The sequence below is a fragment of the Phyllobates terribilis genome, unplaced genomic scaffold (assembly GCF_046119375.1).
Source record: "Phyllobates terribilis strain yellow unplaced genomic scaffold, ASM4611937v1 Scaffold_2__4_contigs__length_985480577, whole genome shotgun sequence".
Taxonomy (NCBI): domain Eukaryota; kingdom Metazoa; phylum Chordata; class Amphibia; order Anura; family Dendrobatidae; genus Phyllobates; species Phyllobates terribilis.
Window position 1 is genome coordinate 25234032 of NW_027362762.1, and position 12550 is coordinate 25246581.

Here is a 12550-nt window from a genome sequence, read left to right on the forward strand (position 1 = left end):
CTCCTCATTAGTAATTGTGGTCTTCTCCAGTACTATCCCCTGTACTCCTCTCTAGTAATTGTGGTCTCCCTAGTACTATCCCCTGTACTCCTCACTAGTAATTGTGATCTCTTCCAGTACTATCCCCTGTACTCCTCACTAGTAATTGTAGTCTCCTCCAGTACTATCCCCTGTACTCCTCACTAGTAATTGTGATCTCTCCCAGTACTAACCCCTGTACTCCTCACTAGTAATTGTGATCTCTCCCAGTACTATCCCCTGTACTCCTCACTAGTAATTGTGATCTCTCCCCAGTACTATCCCCTGTACTCCTCACTAGTAATTGTGATCTCTCCCAGTACTATCCCCTGTACTCCTCACTAGTAATTGTGATCTCTCCCAGTACTATCCCCTGTACTCCTCACTAGTAATTGTGATCTCTTCCAGTACTATCCCCTGTACTCCTCACTAGTAATTGTAGTCTCCTCCAGTACTATCCCCTGTACTCCTCACTAGTAATTGTGATCTCTCCCAGTACTATCCCCTGTACTCCTCACTAGTAATTGTGATCTCTTCCAGTACTATCCCCTGTACTCCTCACTAGTAATTGTAGTCTCCTCCAGTACTATCCCCTGTACTCCTCACTAGTAATTGTAGTCTCCTCCAGTACTATCCCCTGTACTCCTCACTAGTAATTGTGATCTCTCCCAGTACTATCCCCTGTACTCCTCATTAGTAATTGTGATCTCTCCCAGTACTATCCCCTGTACTCCTCACTAGTAATTGTGATCTCTCCCAGTACTATCCCCTGTACTCCTCACTAGTAATTGTGATCTCTCCCAGTACTATCCCCTGTACTCCTCACTAGTAATTGTGATCTCTCCCAGTACTATCCCCTGTACTCCTCACTAGTAATTGTGATCTCTCCCAGTACTATCCCCTGTACTCCTCACTAGTAATTGTGATCTCTTCCAGTACTATCCCCTGTACTCCTCACTAGTAATTGTAGTCTCCTCCAGTACTATCCCCTGTACTCCTCACTAGTAATTGTAGTCTCCTCCAGTACTATCCCCTGTACTCCTCACTAGTAATTGTGATCTCTCCCAGTATTATCCCCTGTACTCCTCACTAGTAATTGTGATCTCTCCCAGTACTATCCCCTGTACTCCTCACTAGTAATTGTGATCTCTTCCAGTACTATCCCCTGTACTCCTCACTAGTAATTGTAGTCTCCTCCAGTACTATCCCCTGTACTCCTCACTAGTAATTGTGATCTCTCCCAGTACTATCCCCTGTACTCCTCACTAGTAATTGTGATCTCTTCCAGTACTATCCCCTATACTCCTCACTAGTAATTGTAGTCTCCTCCAGTACTATCCCCTGTACTCCTCACTAGTAATTGTAGTCTCCTCCAGTACTATCCCCTGTACTCCTCACTAGTAATTGTGATCTCTTCCAGTACTATCCCCTGTACTCCTCACTAGTAATTGTGATCTCTCCCAGTACTATCCCCTGTACTCCTCACTAGTAATTGTGATCTCTTCCAGTACTATCCCCTGTACTCCTCACTAGTAATTGTAGTCTCCTCCAGTACTATCCCCTGTACTCTTCACTAGTAATTGTAGTCTCCTCCAGTACTATCCCCTGTACTCCTCACTAGTAATTGTAGTCTCCTCCAGTACTATCCCCTGTACTCCTCACTAGTAATTGTGATCTCTCCCAGTACTATCCCCTGTACTCCTCACTAGTAATTGTGATCTCTTCCAGTACTATCCCCTATACTCCTCACTAGTAATTGTAGTCTCCTCCAGTACTATCCCCTGTACTCCTCACTAGTAATTGTAGTCTCCTCCAGTACTATCCCCTGTACTCCTCACTAGTAATTGTGATCTCTTCCAGTACTATCCCCTGTACTCCTCACTAGTAATTGTGATCTCTCCCAGTACTATCCCCTGTACTCCTCACTAGTAATTGTGATCTCTTCCAGTACTATCCCCTGTACTCCTCACTAGTAATTGTAGTCTCCTCCAGTACTATCCCCTGTACTCTTCACTAGTAATTGTAGTCTCCTCCAGTACTATCCCCTGTACTCCTCACTAGTAATTGTAGTCTCCTCCAGTACTATCCCCTGTACTCCTCACTAGTAATTGTGATCTCTTCCAGTACTATCCCCTGTACTCCTCACTAGTAATTGTAGTCTCCTCCAGTACTATCCCCTGTACTCCTCACTAGTAATTGTTATGTCTTCCAGTACTATCCCCTGTACTCCTCATTAGTAATTGTGGTCTCCTCCAGTACTATCCCCTGTACTCCTCACTAGTAATTGTGATCTCTCCCAGTACTATCCCCTGTACTCCTCACTAGTAATTGTAGTCTCCTCCAGTACTATCCCCTGTACTCTTCACTAGTAATTGTAGTCTCCTCCAGTACTATCCCCTGTACTCCTCACTAGTAATTGTAGTCTCCTCCAGTACTATCCCCTGTACTCCTCACTAGTAATTGTAGTCTCCTCCAGTACTATCCCCTGTACTCCTCACTAGTAATTGTAGTCTCCTCCAGTACTATCCCCTGTACTCCTCACTAGTAATTGTGATCTCTTCCAGTACTATCCCCTGTACTCCTCACTAGTAATTGTAGTCTCCTCCAGTACTATCCCCTGTACTCCTCACTAGTAATTGTAGTCTCCTCCAGTACTATCCCCTGTACTCCTCACTAGTAATTGTGATCTCTTCCAGTACTATCCCCTGTACTCCTCACTAGTAATTGTAGTCTCCTCCAGTACTATCCCCTGTACTCCTCACTACTAATTGTGATCTCTTCCAGTACTATCCCCTGTACTCCTCACTAGTAATTGTAGTCTCCTCCAGTACTATCCCCTGTACTCCTCACTAGTAATTGTAGTCTCCTCCAGTACTATCCCCTGTACTCCTCACTAGTAATTGTGATCTCCTCCAGTACTATCCCCTGTACTCCTCTCTAGTAATTGTGATCTCTCCCAGTTCTATCCCCTGTACTCCTCACTAGTAATTGTGATCTCTTCCAGTACTATCCCCTGTACTCCTCACTAGTAATTGTAGTCTCCTCCAGTACTATCCCCTGTACTCCTCACTAGTAATTGTGATCTCTTCCAGTACTATCACCTGTTCTCCTCTCTAGTAATTGTGATCTCTCCCAGTACTATCCCCTGTACTCCTCACTAGTAATTGTAGTCTCCTCCAGTACTATCCCCTGTACTCCTCACTACTAATTGTGATCTCTTCCAGTACTATCCCCTGTACTCCTCACTAGTAATTGTAGTCTCCTCCAGTACTATCCCCTGTACTCCTCACTAGTAATTGTAGTCTCCTCCAGTACTATCCCCTGTACTCCTCACTAGTAATTGTGATCTCCTCCAGTACTATCCCCTGTACTCCTCATTAGTAATTGTGATCTCTTCCAGTACTATCGCCTGTATTCCTCATTAGTAATTGTGGTCTCCTCCAGTACTATCTCCTGTACTCCTCATTAGTAATTGTGGTCTTCTCCAGTACTATCCCCTGTACTCCTCACTAGTAATTGTGATCTCTCCCAGTACTATCCCCTGTACTCCTCACTAGTAATTGTGATCTCTCCCAGTACTATCCCCTGTACTCCTCACTAGTAATTGTGATCTCTTCCAGTACTATCCCCTGTACTCCTCACTAGTAATTGTAGTCTCCTCCAGTACTATCCCCTGTACTCCTCACTAGTAATTGTAGTCTCCTCCAGTACTATCACCTGTACTCCTCACTAGTAATTGTGATGTCTTCCAGTACTATCTCCAGTACTCCTCACTAGTAATTGTTATGTCTTCCAGTACTATCCCCTGTACTCCTCATTAGTAATTGTGATCTCTCCCAGTACTATTCCCTGTACTCCTCACTAGTAATTGTGATCTCTCCCAGTACTATCCCCTGTACTCCTCACTAGTAATTGTGATCTCTCCCAGTACTATCCCCTGTACTCCTCACTAGTAATTGTGGTCTTCTCCAGTACTATCTCCTGTACTCCTCATTAGTAATTGTGGTCTCCTCCAGTACTATCCCCTGTACTCCTCACTAGTAATTGTAGTCTCCTCCAGTACTATCCCCTGTACTCCTCACTAGTAATTGTAGTCTCCTCCAGTACTATCCCCTGTACTCCTCACTAGTAATTGTAGTCTCCTCCAGTACTATCCCCTGTACTCCTCACTAGTAATTGTGATCTCTTCCAGTACTATCCCCTGTACTCCTCACTAGTAATTGTAGTCTCCTCCAGTACTATCACCTGTACTCCTCACTAGTAATTGTGATCTCCAGTACTATCCCCTGTACTCCTCACTAGTAATTGTGATCTCTTCCAGTACTATTCGCTGTATTCCTCAGTAGTAATTGTGGTCTTCTCCAGTACTATCCCCTGTACTCCTCATTAGTAATTGTGGTCTTCTCCAGTACTATCCCCTGTACTCCTCACTAGTAATTGTGATCTCTCCCAGTACTATCCCCTGTACTCCTCACTAGTAATTGTGATCTCTCCCAGTACTATCCCCTGTACTCCTCACTAGTAATTGTGGTCTTCTCCAGTACTATCTCCTGTACTCCTCATTAGTAATTGTGGTCTCCTCCAATACTATCCCCTGTACTCCTCACTAGTAATTGTAGTCTCCTCCAGTACTATCCCCTGTACTCCTCACTAGTAATTGTGATCTCTTCCAGTACTATCCCCTGTACTCCTCACTAGTAATTGTAGTCTCCTCCAGTACTATCCCCTGTACTCCTCATTAGTAATTGTGGTCTCCTCCAGTACTATCCCCTTTACTCCTCACTAGTAATTGTAGTCTCCTCCAGTACTATCCCCTGTACTCCTCACTAGTAATTGTGATCTCTTCCAGTACTATCCCCTGTACTCCTCACTAGTAATTGTAGTCTCCTCCAGTACTATCCCCTGTACTCCTCACTAGTAATTGTAGTCTCCTCCAGTACTATCCCCTGTACTCCTCACTAGTAATTGTAGTCTCCTCCAGTACTATCCCCTGTACTCCTCACTAGTAATTGTGATCTCTTCCAGTACTATCCCCTGTACTCCTCACTAGTAATTGTGATCTCCAGTACTATCTCCTGTATTCCTCATTAGTAATTGTGGTCTTCTCCAGTACTATCCCCTGTACTCCTCACTAGTAATTGTAGTCTCCTCCAGTACTATCCCCTGTACTCCTCACTAGTAATTGTAGTCTCCTCCAGTACTATCCCCTGTACTCCTCACTAGTAATTGTGATCTCTTCCAGTACTATCCCCTGTACTCCTCACTAGTAATTGTAGTCTCCTCCAGTACTATCCCCTGTACTCCTCACTAGTAATTGTAGTCTCCTCCAGTACTATCCCCTGTACTCCTCACTAGTAATTGTAGTCTCCAGTACTATCCCCTGTACTCCTCATTAGTAATTGTGATCTCCAGTACTATCCCCTGTACTCCTCATTAATAATTGTGATCTCTTCCAGTACTATCCCCTGTACTCCTCACTAGTAATTGTGATCTCCAGTACCATCTCCTGTACTCCTCATTAGTAATTGTGATCTCTTCCAGTGCTATCCCCTGTACTCCTCACTAGTAATTGTGATCTCCAGTACCATCTCCTGTACTCCTCATTAGTAATTGTGATCTCTTCCAGTACTATCCCCTGTACTCCTCACTAGTAATTGTGATCTCTCCCAGTACTATCCCCTGTACTCCTCACTAGTAATTGTGATCTCTTCCAGTACTATCCCCTGTACTCCTCACTAGTAATTGTAGTCTCCTCCAGTACTATCCCCTGTACTCCTCACTAGTAATTGTGATCTCTTCCAGTACTATCCCCTGTACTCCTCACTAGTAATTGTTATGTCTTCCAGTACTATCACCTGTACTCCTCATTAGTAATTGTGATCTCTTCCAGTACTATCGCCTGTATTCCTCATTAGTAATTGTGGTCTCCTCCAGTACTATCTCCTGTACTCCTCATTAGTAATTGTGGTCTTCTCCAGTACTATCCCCTGTACTCCTCACTAGTAATTGTGATCTCTCCAGGTACTATCCCCTGTACTCCTCACTAGTAATTGTGATCTCTCCCAGTAGTATCCCCTGTACTCCTCACTAGTAATTGTGATCTCTTCCAGAACTATCCCCTGTACTCCTCATTAGTAATTGTAGTCTCCTCCAGTACTATCCCCTGTACTCCTCACTAGTAATTGTAGTCTCCCTAGTACTATCCCCTGTACTCCTCACTAGTAATTGTAGTCTCCTCCAGTACTATCCCCTGTACTCCTCACTAGTAATTGTGATGTCTTCCAGTACTATCGCCTGTACTCCTCATTAGTAATTGTGGTCTTCTCCGGTACTATCTCCTGTACTCCTCACTAGTAATTGTGATCTCCTCCAGTACTATCCCCTGTACTCCTCACTAGTAATTGTGGTCTTCTCCAGTACTATCTCCTGTTCTCCTCTCTAGTAATTGTGATCTCCTACAGTACTATCACCTGTACTCCTCATTAGTAATTGTAGTCTCCTCCAGTACTATCACCTGTACTCCTCACTAGTAATTGTGGTCTCCTCCAGTACTATCCCCTGTACTCCTCACTAGTAATTGTGGTCTTCTCCAGTACTATCCCCTGTACTCCTCATTAGTAATTGTGATGTCTTCCAGTACTATCCCCTGTACTCCTCTCTAGTAATTGTGATCTCTACTAGTGCTATCACCTGTACTCCTCACTAGTAATTGTGGTCTCCTCCAGTACTATCCCCTGTACTCCTCACTAGTAATTGTGGTCTCCTCCAGTACTATCCCCTGTACTCCTCACTAGTAATTGTGGTCTTCTCCAGTACTATCCCCTGTACTCCTCATTAGTAATTGTGATGTCTTCCAGTACTATCCCCTGTTCTCCTCTCTAGTAATTGTGATGTGTTCCAGTACTATCCCCTGTACTCCTCTCTAGTAATTGTGATCTCTACTAGTGCTATCACCTGTACTCCTCACTAGTAATTGTGATCTCCTGTACTATCCTCTGTACTCCTCATTAGTAATTGTGATCTCTTCCAGTACTATCACCTGTACTCCTCACTAGTAATTGTGATCTCCTGTACTATCTCCTGTTCTCCTCTCTAGTAATTGTGATCTCTTCCAGTACTATCACCTGTACTCCTCACTAGTAATTGTGGTCTTCTCCAGTACTATCACCTGTACTCCTCACTAGTAATTGTGATCTCCTGTACTATCCTCTGTACTCCTCATTAGTAATTGTGATGTCTTCCAGTACTATCCCCTGTACTCCTCACTAGTAATTGTGATGTCTTCCAGTACTATCTCCTGTACTCCTCATTAGTAATTGTGATGTCTTCCAGTACTATCCCCTGTACTCCTCACTAGTAATTGTGATGTCTTCCAGTACTATCCCCTGTACTCCTCACTAGTAATTGTGATGTCTTCCAGTACTATCCCCTGTACTCCTCACTAGTAATTGTGATGTCTTCCAGTACTATCTCCTGTACTCCTCATTAGTAATTGTGATGTCTTCCAGTACTATCCCCTGTACTCCTCACTAGTAATTGTGATGTCTTCCAGTACTATCTCCTGTACTCCTCATTAGTAATTGTGATGTCTTCCAGTACTATCCCCTGTACTCCTCATTAGTAATTGTGATGTCTTCCAGTGCTATCTCCTGTACTCCTCATTAGTAATTGTGATCTCTCCCAGTACTATCCCCTGTACTCCTCACTAGTAATTGTGATCTCTCCCAGTACTATCCCCTGTACTCCTCACTAGTAATTGTGATCTCTCCCAGTACTATCCCCTGTACTCCTCACTAGTAATTGTGATCTCTCCCAGTACTATCCCCTGTACTCCTCACTAGTAATTGTGGTGTTCTCCAGTACTATCTCCTGTACTCCTCATTAGTAATTGTGGTCTCCTCCAATACTATCCCCTGTACTCCTCACTAGTAATTGTAGTCTCCTCCAGTACTATCCCCTGTACTCCTCACTAGTAATTGTAGTCTCCTCCAGTACTATCCCCTGTACTCCTCACTAGTAATTGTAGTCTCCTCCAGTACTATCCCCTGTACTCCTCACTAGTAATTGTGATCTCTTCCAGTACTATCCCCTGTACTCCTCACTAGTAATTGTAGTCTCCTCCAGTACTATCCCCTGTACTCCTCACTAGTAATTGTAGTCTCCTCCAGTACTATCCCCTGTACTCCTCACTAGTAATTGTGATCTCTTCCAGTACTATCCCCTGTACTCCTCACTAGTAATTGTAGTCTCCTCCAGTACTATCACCTGTACTCCTCACTAGTAATTGTGATCTCCAGTACTATCCCCTGTACTCCTCACTAGTAATTGTGATCTCTTCCAGTACTATTCGCTGTATTCCTCAGTAGTAATTGTGGTCTTCTCCAGTACTATCCCCTGTACTCCTCATTAGTAATTGTGGTCTTCTCCAGTACTATCCCCTGTACTCCTCACTAGTAATTGTGATCTCTCCCAGTACTATCCCCTGTACTCCTCACTAGTAATTGTGATCTCTCCCAGTACTATCCCCTGTACTCCTCACTAGTAATTGTGATCTCTCCCAGTACTATCCCCTGTACTCCTCACTAGTAATTGTGGTCTTCTCCAGTACTATCTCCTGTACTCCTCATTAGTAATTGTGGTCTCCTCCAATACTATCCCCTGTACTCCTCACTAGTAATTGTAGTCTCCTCCAGTACTATCCCCTGTACTCCTCACTAGTAATTGTAGTCTCCTCCAGTACTATCCCCTGTACTCCTCACTAGTAATTGTGATCTCTTCCAGTACTATCCCCTGTACTCCTCACTAGTAATTGTGATCTCTTCCAGTACTATCCCCTGTACTCCTCACTAGTAATTGTAGTCTCCTCCAGTACTATCCCCTGTACTCCTCACTAGTAATTGTAGTCTCCTCCAGTACTATCCCCTGTACTCCTCACTAGTAATTGTAGTCTCCTCCAGTACTATCCCCTGTACTCCTCACTAGTAATTGTAGTCTCCTCCAGTACTATCCCCTGTACTCCTCACTAGTAATTGTAGTCTCCTCCAGTACTATCCCCTGTACTCCTCACTAGTAATTGTGATCTCTTCCAGTACTATCCCCTGTACTCCTCACTAGTAATTGTAGTCTCCTCCAGTACTATCCCCTGTACTCCTCACTAGTAATTGTAGTCTCCTCCAGTACTATCCCCTGTACTCCTCACTAGTAATTGTAGTCTCCAGTACTATCCCCTGTACTCCTCATTAGTAATTGTGATCTCCAGTACTATCCCCTGTACTCCTCATTAGTAATTGTGATCTCTTCCAGTACTATCGCCTGTACTCCTCACTAGTAATTGTGATCTCCAGTACCATCTCCTGTACTCCTCATTAGTAATTGTGATCTCTTCCAGTGCTATCCCCTGTACTCCTCACTAGTAATTGTGATCTCCAGTACCATCTCCTGTACTCCTCATTAGTAATTGTGATCTCTTCCAGTACTATCCCCTGTACTCCTCACTAGTAATTGTGATCTCTCCCAGTACTATCCCCTGTACTCCTCACTAGTAATTGTGATCTCTTCCAGTACTATCCCCTGTACTCCTCACTAGTAATTGTAGTCTCCTCCAGTACTATCCCCTGTACTCCTCACTAGTAATTGTTATGTCTTCCAGTACTATCACCTGTACTCCTCATTAGTAATTGTGATCTCTTCCAGTACTATCGCCTGTATTCCTCATTAGTAATTGTGGTCTCCTCCAGTACTATCTCCTGTACTCCTCATTAGTAATTGTGGTCTTCTCCAGTACTCTCCCCTGTACTCCTCACTAGTAATTGTGATCTCTCCCAGTACTATCCCCTGTACTCCTCACTAGTAATTGTGATCTCTCCCAGTAGTATCCCCTGTACTCCTCACTAGTAATTGTGATCTCTTCCAGTACTCTCCCCTGTACTCCTCACTAGGAATTGTAGTCTCCTCCAGTACTATCCCCTGTACTCCTCACTAGTAATTGTGGTCTCCCTAGTACTATCCCCTGTACTCCTCACTAGTAATTGTAGTCTCCTCTAGTACTATCCCCTGTACTCCTCACTAGTAATTGTAGTCTCCTCCAGTACTATCCCCTGTACTCCTCACTAGTAATTGTGATGTCTTCCAGTACTATCCCCTGTACTCCTCACTAGTAATTGTGATGTCTTCCAGTACTATCGCCTGTACTCCTCATTAGTAATTGTGGTCTTCTCCGGTACTATCCCCTGTACTCCTCACTAGTAATTGTGATCTCCTCCAGTACTATCCCCTGTACTCCTCACTAGTAATTGTGGTCTTCTCCAGTACTATCCCCTGTACTCCTCACTAGTAATTGTGATCTCCTACAGTACTATCTCCTGTACTCCTCATTAGTAATTGTAGTCTCCTCCAGTACTATCCCCTGTACTCCTCACTAGTAATTGTGGTCTTCTCCAGTACTATCCCCTGTACTCCTCATTAGTAATTGTGATGTCTTCCAGTACTATCCCCTGTACTCCTCTCTAGTAATTGTGATCTCTACTAGTGCTATCACCTGTACTCCTCACTAGTTATTGTGGTCTCCTCCAGTACTATCCCCTGTACTCCTCACTAGTAATTGTGGTCTCCTCCAGTACTATCCCCTGTACTCCTCACTAGTAATTGTGGTCTTCTCCAGTACTATCCCCTGTACTCCTCATTAGTAATTGTGATGTCTTCCAGTACTATCCCCTGTTCTCCTCTCTAGTAATTGTGATGTGTTCCAGTACTATCCCCTGTACTCCTCTCTAGTAATTGTGATCTCTACTAGTGCTATCACCTGTACTCCTCACTAGTAATTGTGATCTCCTGTACTATCCTCTGTACTCCTCATTAGTAATTGTGATCTCTTCCAGTACTATCACCTGTACTCCTCACTAGTAATTGTGATCTCCTGTACTATCTCCTGTTCTCCTCTCTAGTAATTGTGATCTCTTCCAGTACTATCACCTGTACTCCTCACTAGTAATTGTGATCTCCAGTACCATCTCCTGTACTCCTCATTAGTAATTGTGATCTCTTCCAGTACTATCACCTGTACTCCTCACTAGTAATTGTGGTCTTCTCCAGTACTATCACCTGTACTCCTCACTAGTAATTGTGGTCTTCTCCAGTACTATCACCTGTACTCCTCACTAGTAATTGTGGTCTCCTCCAGTACTATCCCCTGTACTCCTCACTAGTAATTGTGGTCTCCTCCAGTACTATCCCCTGTACTCCTCACTAGTAATTGTGATCTCTACTAGTGCTATCCCCTGTACTCCTCATTAGTAATTGTGATGTCTTCCAGTACTATCCCCTGTACTCCTCACTAGTAATTGTGATGTCTTCCAGTACTATCTCCTGTACTCCTCATTAGTAATTGTGATGTCTTCCAGTACTATCCCCTGTACTCCTCACTAGTAATTGTGATGTCTTCCAGTACTATCCCCTGTACTCCTCACTAGTAATTGTGATCTCTACTAGTGCTATCCCCTGTACTCCTCATTAGTAATTGTGATGTCTTCCAGTACTATCCCCTGTACTCCTCACTAGTAATTGTGATGTCTTCCAGTACTATCTCCTGTACTCCTCATTAGTAATTGTGATGTCTTCCAGTACTATCCCCTGTACTCCTCACTAGTAATTGTGATGTCTTCCAGTACTATCCCCTGTACTCCTCACTAGTAATTGTGATGTCTTCCAGTACTATCCCCTGTACTCCTCACTAGTAATTGTGATGTCTTCCAGTACTATCTCCTGTACTCCTCATTAGTAATTGTGATGTCTTCCAGTACTATCTCCTGTACTCCTCACTAGTAATTGTGATGTCTTCCAGTAGTATCCCCTGTACTCCTCACTAGTAATTGTGATGTCTTCCAGTACTATCTCCTGTACTCCTCATTAGTAATTGTGATGTCTTCCAGTACTATCCCCTGTACTCCTCACTAGTAATTGTGATGTCTTCCAGTACTATCCCCTGTACTCCTCATTAGTAATTGTGATGTCTTCCAGTGCTATCTCCTGTACTCCTCATTAGTAATTGTGATGTCTTCCAGTACTATCCCCTGTACTCCTCATTAGTAATTGTGATCTCTTCCAGTACTATCCCCTGTTCTCCTCATTAGTAATTGTGATCTCTTCCAGTACTATCTCCTGTACTCCTCATTAGTAATTGTAGTCTCCTCCAGTACTATCTCCTGTACTCCTCATTAGTAATTGTGATGTCTTCCAGTACTATCCCCTGTACTCCTCATTAGTAATTGTGATGTCTTCCAGTACTATCCCCTGTTCTCCTCATTAGTAGTTGTGATCTCCAGTGCTATCTCCTGTACTCCTCACTAGTAGTTGTGCTTCCCTCTAGCAGTGTTGCCTGTGGTGATCACTAGTTATTGTCCTCCCCACTTCTGCTTGCTGTTATCACACTGGGGGGATATGAATCTGTCTTATCACATCGCGCCCCAACCGTGTGAAGACTTACAGAAGGTTTTTGGATGACGATATCCAGTATACATGTATATATGTGTTTCCC

The 12550-nt window shown here is 43.7% G+C and overlaps 1 protein-coding gene across 3 annotated transcripts in view; it reads left to right on the forward strand.

Moving 5' to 3' along the window:
- LOC141190223 (transient receptor potential cation channel subfamily M member 2-like) overlaps positions 1–12550 on the forward strand; it is a 399780-nt gene that overhangs the window by 40731 nt on the left and 346499 nt on the right. The window lies entirely within an intron of this gene.